The sequence below is a fragment of the Medicago truncatula genome, chromosome 6 (assembly GCF_003473485.1).
Source record: "Medicago truncatula cultivar Jemalong A17 chromosome 6, MtrunA17r5.0-ANR, whole genome shotgun sequence".
Lineage (NCBI taxonomy): Eukaryota > Viridiplantae > Streptophyta > Magnoliopsida > Fabales > Fabaceae > Medicago > Medicago truncatula.
In genome coordinates, this window is record NC_053047.1 from 41,374,373 (window position 1) to 41,386,294 (window position 11,922).

The 11,922-nt window shown below is 33.2% G+C and overlaps 1 pseudogene; it reads right to left on the reverse strand.

Moving 5' to 3' along the window:
- Nucleotides 1-446: 446 nt before the first annotated feature.
- LOC25496978 (receptor-like protein kinase 5) lies at nucleotides 447-4,017 on the reverse strand (annotated as a pseudogene).
- Nucleotides 4,018-11,922: the final 7,905 nt, after the last annotated feature.

Genomic DNA, 11,922 nt, shown 5'->3' on the forward strand with positions numbered 1-11,922 from the left:
TTTTCCGGTCATCACTGCACATTTTAGTGGTGCAGATGTTAAGCTAAATTCTAATAGCACATTTTTTCCAATTGAAGAAGGGATTATGTGTTTTTCTTTCCTCTTGTCAAATGTCAAAATCACGCTTTTATTAGGATTTATATCATCTCATTTTCACCTTCATGTTAGGAGAAACTGAATTTTTCTTATTGTACCAGCACCATCTCATTGGTTTCAAGTGATAGAAATCACAGGAAAACAGAAACACAGAATTGAAGAAGGAAATTGATTAGAGACGCAACGGAAGAAGAAGAAAAAACTGGATATGATATACCAGTTGCGACTGATGCCATGTTAAGAGTTGATCTCAACCTCCATGAAAATGAAACTAAGCTTGCAATATGCAAAGCTTTAGAGAAGAGAATGAAATATGAGAGAAAGGAATTTTATTATTCATAAATCTCGGTATTACAATGAAGCTCTATAGCTTTATATAGAGTGTAACTAACAACTCTAACTCAACTAAACTAACTAAATTCTGTTACAGCTGTTTAGGCAAGTTAAGTTTTAAACAGTTACTTGCTACCCAAGTAACAAATGTAATACAAGCTAATTAGGCTTTAACAGATACGTTGGAGGAGTTCGACCAATTTGTTAGTCGCTGTCAACAACATCGAACCTTATCTCCAATTTTGAGTTTTAAAGAAACGGAACAATATCATATTCCCCAACAGTATCATTCCTCTGTCCGAACACCATCTCCCCTTCACTTCTAAGCAATGTGTGTAACACCTTCTTCATGGAAGGTCTACTAGAAGAAGTGTAGCAGTACACATTATCCCAAGTTTGAAAATGCAGCACATTTCATCCAAACAACTTTGTTCCATTACTTCATTGTCAAGCAACTCTATTATATTGCTTTCTGCTTGAATATGGCGCCAAGCCCATTGTGCAAGAGATGAATGCTCGTCACCACAGGTAGCTTTTTTACTGGTTGTAAGTTCCAATAGGATAACACCAAAGCTGAAGACATCAATCTTTTCATTGATTCTAGTTGTTTGAACATATTCTGCATGGAATGGAAAAAATCATGCATAGAATGCTAAATAAGGAATGTATTTGTTGGTAAGAAAAAAACAAAGGAATCAGCATGTCGTTCATTTTACCTGGAGCCATATAACCAAATGATCCAACCAAAGCTGACATGGTGTTAAACTGTCCTGGCTTCGTTAAGAATCTAGCAAAGCCAAAATCAGCAACTTTTGCATTGAATTCAGAATCCAAAAGTATGTTGCTTGTTTTTATATAGCGATGAATTATCGGAGGCGAGCAATCATGGTGCATATAGCACAAACCATGAGCAATCCTAATGGCTATTCGCAATCGCTTTGGCCAACCAAGGACGACATGTTGCGCCGAATCCAACATAGCTAATGACTCATTTTTGTTGTGCAGCCACTTGTCAAGGCTGCTATGTCTCAAATACTCATACACAAGCATCATAGAATCCTCATTAGAGATACAACACAACAACTTCACAATGTTTCTATGTCGAATATTGCTCAATATTCTAACTTCGGCCCGAAACGAAGCTTCAAGCTCTTGCCTTAAATTTCTGTTACTCTTGATTTTTTTTCACAGCAACATAGGTTAAACCGTCAACTGGAATGCGGTATACCGTTCCGAATCCTCCACTTCCGATGATATTTTGTTCTGTCATTGAGGAAACTATGTCTGATTCTGTGAAGTTTAGCCTTTGAAATGAAATGAGCTCCCATGAATTTTCCAATGTTTGTTCTTTTTTTTCTGTAATGTTTGATGATCTTGAACGATGCGAACAAAACCAACAAGAAAGTCACCACAATTAGGCTAATAATCAAACCAAGAAACCAACGTGAGACGTTGATTGGTTTTTTAAGGCCGGATTTGCAAAGGGTGAGGTTCAATGCTTGTGTACCAACACATACACCAGAATTGTTCAAAAAGCTTCTATCATAAGCTGAATTTTCAAATTCAATTGGAACTCTTCCCGTTAAATGATTGGTTGATAGATTGAGATTGAGATTTCTTAGACGTGTGAGTATCAGAGGTATTTCGCCTGAGAATTGATTTTCTGATAAATCAAGAACGCTAAGGGAAGGTAAATGACCAATTGAAACTGGAATTTGTACATTAAGTTGATTTTGGCTCAAATTCAAAGTCACCAAGGATTTCCATGATATTACATCAAATGGAAGTGACCCTTTTAGCTGATTTTGATCAAGCAACAGTCTTTCAAGATTAGGAAGAGTTGTTAACTCTTGAGGAATACTTCCATTGAGATAATTCTTGCTTGCTATAAACTTAACTAGATTAGTCCAAGAAGATACTCCAATTGGAATTCCACCATAAAATTGATTGTAACTTATATCAAAAAGTGAAATACTTGAAGAAAAGTTTTGAGGCATTTCACCAGTGAACTTATTATGACTTATAATGAAAGTCACCAAATTCATATTCCAAAGTCCACTAGGAATTTTACCAGAAAATTCATTCCGGTCAATTTCCAGCGCAAAGAGGTTACTACAATTTCCAATTGATTTTGGCAACTCACCACTTAAATTATTTTCATAAGCACCTAAAATTTGTAACTTACCATGATAACACAAGTTCTCTGGTAACTTTCTCTTAAAATTATTGATTTCAATTCGAAAATATTCAAGCTTTGAGTGAAGACCAAAATCAGAAGGAAGTGTACCTGAAAACTTGTTCTTAAAAACATGGAAACCTTTTAAAGATTTAAGATTTCCTATGCTTTGTGGAATCTCCCCTGACAAATTGTTTTTGTACAAATTCAACACTGTTAACTGTTGGAGCTTCCCAAAATCATTTGGTATTTTTCCAACAAGATTATTCATTGAAAGATCAATTTTTGTCAAATTCAATGCTTCAACCACATTTGGTATCTCTCCAAAGAGACTATTCATCGCAAGGTACACTGTGCTCAAATTCTTTAGCATGAACAAACTACTTGGAATTTTTCCAGTTAAATTGTTCATGAAAAAACTCAAATATGTTAACCTTTGAAGCTCCCCAAAGTCATTTGGAATTTTCCCTACAAGATTATTTTCTGAAAGATCAATTTCTATCAAATTCAATGCTACTTGGTATCTCTCCAAAGAGACTATTTCTGTAAAGATACACTATGCTCAAATTCTTTAGCATGAACAAACCATTTGGAATTTTTACACTTATAAAATTTCGTGATAAATCCAAATACTCCAAAGCCATCATCATTTCACCAATTGTTTCAGGAATCCACCAAACAAGTTGGAGTCATACATATAAAGCTTCCTTAAATTTTTCAACTTTGTAAAACTAGATGGCAACTTTGTCCTAGGTAACATATGATTTGAGAACAATAACAATGTTTCAAGATTGAACAAATCACCAATTTCATTTGCAATACTACCATTGAAATTACATAGATAAAGTTGAAGACTTTTTAAATTTTTCAACTTACCAATACTCATTGGAATATCACCTGAAAAGTTGTTTGCTCCAAGGCTAAGGAACTGCAGATGGGCCAACCGGTCTATATCATTCGGTATGGTACCGACAAAAAAGTTTTGTGAGAGGTCAAGGTGTTCAAGCTTGGAACAATTGTATAAAGATTTTGGAAACTCATTAGGAATGCAATTGAACTGAAAATCAATGTAGGTGAGGTTTTTGAGTTCACATAGGAAAGGTGGTATTGTTTGTGTTATGTTTGTGTTGATCATTGAAAGTGAAGTGACTGAATTCTTTGTGCAAAGGATTTCTGGCCATGAACAATGTGATGAAGTATTTGATTTTATCCAATGACTAAGGAATGATGGATTCTGAAAGTGCTTTTTTATGTTTAATAGGATTTCATGTTCTTGATTATACAGCTGAGATTCAGAGTTTCCATAGGTGAAAAAGAAAATGAAGAGAAGAATTGACATGATGAATATCTTCATTTAGTTGTTTTTTCGCACATGCACACTATGTTATTCAATGAAGAGAAGATAAATTTATGTGAAAAGAAGCAAAAGACATTGAAGTTTAACATAATTTTAGTTAGTCAAATTTGCTTTATAGTGTTGGAATATGTTTATACATGTTTTCCGCGCACTACAAATATTCTAATCTTTATAACCCTAAGTTTTGCAACGTGAACATTAAAAAAAAATTATTCAAGTTTTGCAATGTGAACTTATCATTGTTAATTAAATTGTCATTGCATAAAACAAATTGGCACATGCTTTGCACTGTGCAACTTTATTGATGAGCTACATCTCATACCATTCTTAATGAAACCATTGATGCGTACGGTCTTTGGTCAATGCTATAAACAAAATTCTACAAAATGATGTATGCGGTCTATATTATCAACCATATACAAACTAAAAAAATAATTTTTTACTTGTAACAGTAACTGGATTGTGCACATGCGTGTTTCGTTATTTTTGGTTTTTTTAGTTTCATGATTATTGTGTCTCCATTCAACTGTTGAATTTAAACATGAATCTTTTGTAAATGTGTTTGAATATTTTTGCCACAAATAATAAGGAATCCATTTTATTTTTTTATTTTTAGTTTGAGGGATGATTATAGTTTGGAATATGGTGGATTCAGTTGTTAGTTTCGACTTTTGTTATTCATTGGTCAATATTAAAATCCTTTATTTGAATGGTGAATCCTAGGGTGGAAAGCGGTTGTCTCAGTCGGGGTCCAAAACCGACCATACAGTCGATATGAGATTTAAAATCCGCCATCTATTTAAAGGCTTCGTTTACGACGGTGGTGGGTTGTCAGTTTTTACGATCGAGCGGGTGGTTTGTGTCAGTTTAAGTGTATACAAAAATTGATACAAAATAATCAACAAATTTAGAAAATTTGGATGTAAAGTTTTGGAACTAGATCTCATAACAACAATAACAAGTGGATGAACTCATGAACAACAAGGAAACACAACAGAAATAGAGAAGAGATGATGAAGAAATGAAGAGAGGATGAGATATAGTGTGTGTTTGGTATAGCGGTGGTGAGAATTGATTTTGATAGAATTGAGTTTGAGAGAATTGATTTTGATTAAAAGTGAGTTTGATATGAATTGATTTATGTTTGGATACACTAATGTAAAAGTGATTCTTATGAGTTAATAATGTTTGGATGGTTTAAATCAAAATTGATTTTGAATGTGTAATGACCAAAATATCCTTTTAATTGTATTTAAAATTAAATATCTCATTTTATATAATTATTTCAAGTTATCGATCATATTTAGTTTTTTATTGCTTCATCCGTTCATCTTATTATTATTTTCTTATTAATTAATTAATTAAAATCATCTTCAAAAAACAAATAAGAATTCTCTGGAATTTCTCCTTTAATTAAATAAATAACAAATATAATGATGGATAATTGAAGTCATTTATGAGGAAGACTCCATGCTCTCTCTCTCTCTCTCTCTCTCTCTCTCTCTCTCTCTCTCTCTCTCTCTCTCTCTCTCTCTCTCTCTCTCTCTCTCTCTCTCTCTCTCTCTCTCTCTCTCTCTCTCTCTCTCTCTCTCTCTCTCTCTCTCTTCTCTCTCTCTCTCTCTCTCTCTCTCTCTCTCTCTCTCTCTCTCTCTCTCTCTCTCTCTCTCTCTCTCTCTCTCTCTCTCTCTGTGTGTAAATGAAGAAGACTCCAGGCTCTCTCTCAAGCTTCAATGGAGATTGGGTATTTCCTCATTCTTCCTACCCACTTTTGTTTTTCACCAAATCTAGAAAAATAAGGAGATTTTTCACTAGATCTGATAAAATAAGAAAGTGTTGCATAGAATAAACATTGAAGTTTAAGGAAAAAAAAAAAGGAGATTGTGTTGAATCAAAATATATTTCTTAACAAAAAGCAAACTCCAAAATTGCTTTTAGTTGCCGCAGAAGCTACAATTTGTGGCTTCCAGTTAACCCACGTTTTGAATGTGAAATTGCTTTTTCAGAATTGCTTTTGATTTTATCCAAACACCACTGGAAAAAACCAACCCACGTTTGAGAGCACAAACCCACATTTGGAGAGCACAAACGCTCAACCAAACAGATACATAGAGAGAGGGACATGAAAAAGAAGCAGCAGCAAAACACATAAGCTTTAGCAGTGCACCAACCTAGAGATGGAGTTGAAAATGTTAGAAAATTGTTGTTTACACTTCAAACAATGCCGAAACACACCAGAAAAAGACGTAAATGCTCATTGGTAGTTAACTGCCGCCGGTTAAAATTCATCGGCTGTCGATGATGTTATATTGTTAAATTACTAGTGTTTTCGAGCATTGAGTGAAGGTGAAGAGCATTCTTTAAAATGTTAGGGCTAGTGATGTAAAATGGGCTGGTGGTGTATTAGTGGGTTAAGTGGGCTCAAGTTGTTGTTGGGTTGTATTCTAACAACTTCGGTTCGGATTCGATTTGCAACGGTGCTATCCACACCCCCCCTCTACTGCACATGATTACCCAGCAGAACCTGTTTCCTTCCCCCGCCTAACCGCCCAAACCGGTTCAGCCAGCCCGTTTTTCCTTTTTCGCTCGTGGGGTGGCTGGTTTCGGACGGGTCGATCCAACTTGTCCATCCCTAGTGAATCCATGGTAGAATAATTTTCAATTTATTTTCCATTTAAAAATAATAAAGTTAATTTAGCTATGATTTGAAACTAATCTCTATGTTTGACTTGTACCCCAAAAAAAAAAAAAAAAACTCTATGTTTGAATTTTTTTGATCATTTTCCTTCAATTAGATCCAAATTATATCATTCGGTTTTCTTTTATTAAGTTTATGATATATGTGGATTTTGTTTTGAAAAAGGTGGGAGAGATGCAACAACTTTTCAAGAGGGTGTGGAACAATACTTCATTTGATGGTTCACAATCCTTTAAACAAGAGGTATATAATGGCGAAGTCACTACAACATTTTTGAGTTTAGACCACACTTAACTTGACCACGGCAAAAAAAGTATGGCTTAAAATAGGAAAAATGACTTCCAGACCAAGCGTTTCAAACTTTGTTTGGTAAAGAAAAACCTGGTAGAGTTCGTTGTTTTGGAAGAACAGCTACACCATCGATGTTAAGGAAAAATGAAGAAATTGCCAACATTAAGAAACACTATGAAGGTGAAATGACTAGCATGAAGGAGAGGATGGAAGCATACGAGTCATTAACAAAGAAGAGGATGGAAGCCTATGAGTCACTTCTAAAATGTGTATTAGTGCAACAAAATCCAAATTTAAGTGAAGATGATGTGGATAACATGATGGGACATGCTTTGGGCATTGCAAATAGTGCAGCACACCATTCGTCTATATCAACCCATGTTCCTGAAAAGGTATGATATATTAGTTTGACTTACTTTATTTTAAGGTTAGATAATTGTTTAGTAAAAGAATGGTAAAAGACATTACTCATAGAATATTAATGTTTTGGTACTGAGAATGTTGAATTTTGGACATGCTTTAACGGTTAATGACATTCTATATAGAATGTTAATTAACTAAATGAATTTGATAGTTTTGAATAATTTAAAAAAAAAATACATGTTGTTGTAACTAAATTTTCGACATTTTATGCATCTATCTGCTTGCTTAAGTGATTAGTAATTTTGTGCATGATAGTATATGAGTTGATTGAAGACACAATAGATGAGTATTGGAGGAATGATGTTAGTTAGTGAAGCTTTTGTTTGTTTGTTTGTTTTAGTTGTGTTCTTCTGCTACTGGTGCACTTTATGTTCTTCTGAAATTAAAATGAAGTAATGTCTTTATCATGGTCTTTGACAGGGGTGTATCTATAATGCTCACACATCATTTTAGTCTCTAATATTTTGCACTATATTCTATACTTCTATACCAAATTGTATATGTGAACTAAAATGCAAATAAAATACCAATTGAAAGATATAAAATAAATTAATAAAAAAATTAAAAGATTAAAAAACATTATTTTTGCATTTATTACTTCTTTATTTTTTGTTTTATTTTTATTAACGTAATTTTTTTGATTGTTACAGTTTGGACCCGAAGATTATCTTCAAGAGGAATGAAGCTAGTGGATTTTGCACCTAATACTTGTTTTATGTTTTGGAAATACAAGAGTTGGTCGTATTTTATTTTTTGGAATCAAAAACTTAGTTGTTTTTTCTTTTGGAAGACAAGACACTTGGTTGCTAGGTTTATTGTGGAACCATGAATTGGTCTTTTGTGGACGTTACTGAATTTTGTAAAAGATGATTTTATCTTTGCTTGGTTAAATATATATATTTTAAGACATTACTATGTTAATTTATGTTCCTTTTTTAATAATTTTTTAATTATGTTTATTTATTTTAAGAAATATTTATGGAATAAAGGCACAAAAATAAATAGACGATGTTGTGGCCTAAATATTTATCAAAAGTTTAGTCAACGAATAACTTATATAACTAAAAAGGAAATACCTAGAACTAAAAATGGCAATAAAGCAATTCTGACTCTAAAGTTTACGCCACAGTTAAAAATCAGTTACCACGGTCATAAAAGCGTGGTCTAATGTTCAGGTGACACCTAATCTAAATTAAATGCCAAATATCCGTGGTTTAAACTAAGCCATAAAACCGTGCCCTATTGATGTACCTTAAGCCACGGTTACTAAAATTTCGTGGGCAAAGGAAAAAGTCCGTGGCCATAGGGAATAGGCCACGGGCGCATAAACCACACTTGAAAAATAGTGGCCAAACCGTGGTGTAAAGCTTTGGGCACGGATATTCTGGCTTTGGCTACACTTTTTGAAGTCTGGCCTAAGTTCAAAAATGTTGTAGTGAGTGCTTTAAATCTTTAGCCTTCAAGTGCAGTAATGAACCTTTTCTAATATGATGCATCACAACCCCCAAACACGAGGCCTGAAGAGGATAAAGTGTTTAACAAGTTATACACTAATATCGTGGCGAGCTTATTATGATTATGACAAACACCCAAAGCTAAGGTTTTTAAACGGGAGAGATCAATCTGTATTTTTATTTTGCTATATTCGGTGGCTTAGTATAATTGTATTTGTTGTGAGAGATATTTCCAAAATATTAATTTTGGAAGGTTGTTATCATGTATTAGTTAAATACTTATTGTGAAGCAAATTCACAAGAGTTTTGTTGCTTGATCTAGTGGTACCAGAAATTGGAAATATGTTTAGAGAAGTGCTATATAGAGCGAACTTCTCTATCCCGAAAGCCTCGCGAAACATATTTTCACTTAAAAAAAAGGACAAAACCGGTTTTATTTTATTTTAATCTTCGACTGGGTGGAAAAAACGGTGGCATGGTGTATGTTGTGAAGCCTCCATGAGAATATTTCCTGCGATGTTTATCATTACTCATATGTTTAAGGTCATTGGTTCCATTCTTACCAAGGACGCATTTTGGAAAATGTTTTTAATAAATGGCCAAAATTGAAAAATAAATCACTTTTGTTCGAGGCATGATTCGAACCTGTGACTCTTAGTTCATATTTGGCGAGTTCTTAAACGTTGTTGATATATAAACCGTTCGGAACTGCCAGTTTTTAAGTTATTGATATTGTGTCTCTTCACCAAGTGACATATATTTCTATATAGAGGCACCTGGGGACAGTAAGAATACAAATTCTGCAACAATTCTAATTTCTAATCCTTTTCTCTCCCATTTACTTCCCTCTAAATCATTCTTCATTTCTCTAATGCATGATTGCAGTGTAGGAAACATATTTTTGTAAACTATTATCAAAATATATATGCTTGTTGTAGTTATGCAAACCACATCAATGTATTCAATTCAAAATATCCTGAAGAGAATCTATTGTGCATCCCATTGCATCCAATATCTAAATATTGGCGGAGGCAAATTGACTCTAAAGGTTAGTTTAATCACAATCACACACTTTAAATTTCTCCAAGTGTAATTTTCATCGACATCTTCTTTATTCAAAATGTAGCAGCATCTTCCCAACAAAAAATTCTAGCATTTGTTATCACTTGTTATTATTACTTTATAGTTGTCTTCAACTTGTAACATTGACGTTTATCTCAACCAAATACATGAATGAAAAATATCTAACTAAATTTTACTCTTTTCACATATGCCCTGCTTATATATATATATATATATATATATATATATATATATATATATATATGGGTGTATCAAATAAGAGCACTATTAAAATGAGAGAAGAGAGGGATACATAACAACTCTTGGATTAATCTTTATTGTGCTCCTTAATTTTAAAAACTGCAGCGTATAAATCTTTTTCATTCCCTTTTGTGTGCTTCTTTTCTCGCCGTTTCTTCTCGCTGTTGCTGTTACGGTTTCTTTTCCAGATCTCGGGCAAGACAATTTTGTTGCATCAAATCTAATTTTTAATTAATCGAATTGCAGTTTTGAAATCACACCAAAATGAAGTTGGAAAAATATGATTTTTTTTTTTTCATTCTGTTCATCTTCTAGCTCCAATCTACTTTCGATTTCAAGAAGATAAGAAGAAAAAAACAATCTTTCTTTCTGCTGCTATTTGTTTAATGTTTCTGTTACCAATTAAGAGAATGTAAAATTTTCTTTCTCAATTAAAAAAATCAAAATCCAAATTTCAAATTAAAAATCAAGAGTGAATTGCGAAACTAGAAAGTGACATGACAACGAACAAAATGGATTGAAAATAAAAATCGAATTTAAAAAAGAAAAAGAAAAAGGATTTCAATGGAACATGAAGAAGAGTAGTGGAATAATTGCAAAGAAAAAATAAATCAGAAGTGCTATATAGCACGAGACGAAAGTGAGCGAGCGGAGATAGCGGAAATCAAGCGGTGGAAAAGAAAATATGGGGAGAGAGAATTCAATTAGTTAGCAGAAAGATAAATATCCAAGGGTGGTAATGAATTCGTCGCTTCTCGTGCATGTATTTTGTCGCTCCATAAAGCATTTTTCAAAATCAAAAGTGCCGTATAGGCATAGCACGAGACGAAAGTGAGCGAGCGGAGATAGCGGAAATCAAGCGGTGGAAAGGAAAACATGGGGAGTGAGTATTCAATTAGTTAGCAGAAAGATAAATATTCAAGGGTGATAATGAATTCGTCGCTTCTCATGCGTGTATTTTGTCGCTCCATAAAACATTTTTCTACTCTATTCATTGCCCCATGCAAAACGTCACATGGACCTGTATCTCTTTTTGTACCATATACCAGTACTCCATTCTTGTTGAAGTTGTAAAAGTCAAAAGAGGAAAATGCATTTAATGTCAAGAGTGTGGGTTGGGGTTTCTTTATGGGACCAATTGTCATCTAGAAATGAAGTTGATTTGTGTTGTGTGGTTCATGACTTTTTCTTATATGGTGTTTTCGTTATCAAGAAGACTTGCCTTTTGCGTTAGGTACAAAAGCAATTCTTAGATGGTTGTTGACTTCTGTCCAAGTGTTTTCATTATGAATTTTAGATTGCATGTTATAAATTTATATGCAAATTGCTCAACACGACAAAAATGACATAAAAAAAAAAGGATAAATGCCCTAATTGATTCTTCGAAGTAAATGATTGAATGTTTTGTTTTTGAAGGCAAATGATTGAATGATTTATTGTTTACATTCTCAACCAAGCTTCATTTATTGTTTACATTGTTAAATTCTTTTCTCCTTCCAAATTTTCTTCACAAGCTTATATATTTTTTTTTGGTACACCTTTTTCTTTCTTTTCTTAATCTCTTACTAATACCGAGGGAAAAATACTTTCCTAATTGAGAGTTTAATCAGAAAATAAAATAAGTTGATCAGATTGCTCAAATAAATTTTCCCTAATTGATTTTTTTTGAAGGATTGTCCTTAATTGAATTTTATCAACTATTTGAATTTAATAATGAGATTCAAAGCTAAAACTATTGAGTAATTATTATATTTTTTGGTGTAAGAGAATGATG